The following is a 4,008-nucleotide window of genomic DNA, read 5'->3' as shown; positions in this document are numbered from 1 at the left end:
TTTTAAAGTCTAACCATTTACAAAAGGCAGGCAAAGGCACCATAAGCTCAAAACTGTGTAAAGTGAACTAGCACATAAATATGAAGTTTCCAATTATTTTCAATGTGCAATGTCTCAATATCTCTAATTTACTAGATGCCTATCAGAATGAAAAACTATGGCGTAAAGTCAGATTATTTTTCTCTTTATTCTTTTTGGTCAGGCTATGCAATGTTTTGTTCCCTTAAGCTTTCTAATTGACCCACATAATGAGTGTTAAGCCAATGTATCCCAAACTAGATGGTTTTAGGGCACTAGGTGTAAAAACACCCTTAAAGACTTACTAACTCAAGTCAAACAAAAAGCTACGGAACTAAACTAGCCATGACATTAATCAAATCAAAATTTTCACCTTTTGACATGAACACTCACTGTTTAATGAGGCAAGAGGTCCAATTACTTAGTGAAAAACTTAAAATAGATCAACAGTTTTTTTTTTTTTCAAACTCATGCCAAAGTATCATCCAACAAGTCACCCAGCTTAACCCAAGACATAGCAACATACACATTAAGCTCACTTGTCAAACCTCACAAATGATGTGCTCGTGTGCTTATGTCAAATCAGATAAAACAGGTGAATTCTCATTGCCTAAAGTAACTAACCAAACTTAGAAACTCTATCATCACATCATGTGTTCAAAATTTTAAGCTCACCAATGAAAATCAAAGCACAATTTTTCAGATCAACCAAAATTTGAAGGCAAACATGAATATGCATTTTTACAAAAAAAGTTAGGAACAAAGTGTGAATAAAGTGTCTCCCATACCCCCAAACTTAAATTGCACATTGTCCTCAATGTGTAAATAACATTAAAAGATCTTACCTGGGAGATGAGAAAACTGGTTGGAAAGGTATGGCTCATAGCACACCCCCAAACTTGAATGCAAGCACACTTGTCCCTAAAAACTACTAAAACAAAACAAAAGAAAAGGAAAAATTACAGTTTACCCCCTCAAAGTTGACAGTGTTTTTCAATTCGAACATGAAAGTTTCAATTTTTGCAATTCACTCTCATAAAGTTCCAATTTTTTTCAATTCGACCAATATTATCCCAAAATTCCCATATTGCTCATGATTTTTATTTTTATTTTTTTTTTATTTTCTATGAAAAAAAAAAAAAACAAATTTGGGAGGTGAAAAAATGGCCAGATGCGCACCACGAATTTTTTTTTTTTTTAAATTTTTTTTTAAAAAAATAAAAAAATAAAATTAGGGGCAATATGAGAAGTTTTGGATACAATTGGTCAAATTGCAAAAATTTGGAACTTTGGGGGGGGTGGTGGATTGCAAAAATTAAAACTTTGGTATCCGAATTAAAAAACGCTGTCAACTTTGGGGGGGTAAACTAGAATTTTCCCAAAAGAAAACAAATAGAAACTAAAAGTAAACAACAGAAAAAAAAAATGAAATGAAAAACAAATAGAAAATAAAAAGGATATGCTATGGGGTGCCTCCCATGAGCGCTAAGTTTAACGTCTTCAGCCAGACTGTTGTCCTTCTGTTATTGCTGTCCCCCATTGTTGTTTGTGGCTTCTCCTCTCTTAAAGATAGTCACAGACTTGAGCTCCTCTTGACCTCTTGGGTTTTGTATGGTTTGAGGTGGGAAATCTCCTCTCTAACTTCGTTTCTCTCTCCTCTCTCATGGGCTCGTTGGGCAAGAGAACCTAGCCCCTCTTCTCTTTCTCTCGGCATGGTCTGGACAAGGGGAAATGCCCCTCTTTTCCTCTCTCTCTCTAACTCTGTTTCTCTCTCCTCTCTCACGGGCTGGTTGGGCAAGAGAACCCAGCCCCTCTTCTCTTTCTCTCGGCTGGGTCTGAGCATGGGAAACACAACTCTTTTTTTTTTTTTTTTTTTTTTTTTTTTCTCTCTCTCTCTCTCTCTCTCTCCTTTCTTTCTTCCCTTTCCTCCAGCTCTCTTTCTCCCTCTCTTCTGCGTTTTGTTCTGGGCAAGGAGGAGAACACGAAAATTGACAAAGCACGACACCCCTGGCGCGTCTCCGTCCATTTACAATGAAAAAAAAAATTGATATTTATAATGTTATTTTAGGGTTTTAGTGCTGTCATGGTAGCCGAGTGCGCTCAAGCGCACACAAAGTGTGCTCGATCGCACTCGAGCATGCACTTTCCACTTTCGATGGGCGCAGGTGCGCTCAATCGTACTAAATGTGCGCTCGAGCACACTACAGTTCGGAACTAGCCAACTCTTATGAAACATGAATTTTTAGATCTTTGAGTTAGCATTCCAATGACACCTAGATCACTTCAATCCGATCTCTGTAACTCAAGATATGGCCTTTTTAGTGGGACTCGTTGGGTGAGAATCATCGCTCGATCCAAATTTGTTGTCAATGCTCCCTAAAGTGTCTTAAGCCCCAGAATTAATGGAATGAGCTGTGTTTTTCCCTTTAAAGGCGCATTTTTCCCTTAGCAACTTACAAAACACTAAAACACCAAAGCTAACTAAAACATCAGAAAATAATAAAGGTAAAGGCTTAGCAAATGGAAATGAATGGGTCCAAATATGCAATATTTGGCATTCATCAAATATCCTCAAACTTACATTTTGCTAGTCCCTTACCCAAACAAAGTAAAAAACAAAATCAAAACATGAAACACAAATCTGCTGTCGTGGGAGAGACGATTGCATTTCGCATATGCAACAAGCCTTTCAAACCCCTAAGCGTCCCTAGTGGATGAGTGAAGTCTTGTGAAGGTTTAATATCAATGATAGCCACAAAAATTTTGAGCACTATGTTATTGACGACATGAACTTCCACACAAACACATGGTTCATATATCATGAGCATGTTTAACAAAATGAACACCACAATTACATCATCAGGACATGATAAATCAACTCACTCATAAATGGAAATTTGAAACAACACATGTTCCAATAAATGCAATGTGAGACTAACATACAATCATGAGGTTTCAATTTTTCTCAAAGTTGGGTATACCTCAAAAGTCAAAGGAATTCACTCAGATGAAAACAACCAAGGATTAAATCAAGACATGCATTTATTTATTTATTTATTTTGTGTATAGGTTGTGCAATGCTCGGCTCCCTTAAGCTTTCTAATTGACCTATGTAACGAGTGTTGGGCCAGTGACTCCCAAACCAGATGGCTTTAGGGCACTAGATGTAAAAACATCCCTAAAGGCTTAATTACTCAAGTCAACAATGCTACGAAGCCAAACTAGCCATACAAATAATCAAGTTGGATTTCTCATCTTTTTATGCGAATATTCACCACTTAGTAAGGCATGAGGTCCGATTACTCAATGAGAATCTCAAACTAATTTATATTATAATTTTTTATTTTTTTATATCTATTTTCAAGCCAAAATTTCATCAACACTTCATCCTACAAATCTTAAGATACATCCTAATCAATTCAAATCTCATACCTCACAGACTCTATGCTAATGTACTCATGATTAGCTCAGACATATGAGGTCTCTCTAATCCAACAAATGAGTCAAAAGGCTTAGATTTCTAATGACATTCTGTGTTCAAAGTGTTAAACAAACCAATGATATGCAAACCACAGTTAAGGTGTAACCCATGCTCAATCAACAACATAGCACTTTTTTTTTTTTTTTTTTTTTTTAACAAAAACAAATAGATAAAAACAAACAAACACTAACAAACCAAAAGACAATGTGTTTTTCCATACCCCCAAACTTAAATGACACATTGTCCCTAATGTGGCAAGCGATACAATACCATGGGATGAGGAAATTGGAGTGTGCAAAGGCCAGGGCGTCCCCCAAACTTGAACACAACGACACCTGCCAAAAAAAAAAAAAACTAACAGCAAATCTTCTCACAGAAAAAGCATCAACATATCAATGGCTGTTAAAAACAAATAAATAAAAATAAAAATGAAATGACAAGAAATAAAATGAAAAAAGAGAAAGTACTCAAAAATGAAGTGCAGGAAATAAAAAAGAAAAAATACCCCA

The sequence above is a fragment of the Corylus avellana genome, chromosome 10 (assembly GCF_965113065.1).
Source record: "Corylus avellana chromosome 10, dhCorAvel1.hap1.2, whole genome shotgun sequence".
Classification (NCBI taxonomy): domain Eukaryota; kingdom Viridiplantae; phylum Streptophyta; class Magnoliopsida; order Fagales; family Betulaceae; genus Corylus; species Corylus avellana.
Note: the sequence above shows the minus strand (reverse complement) of the source record.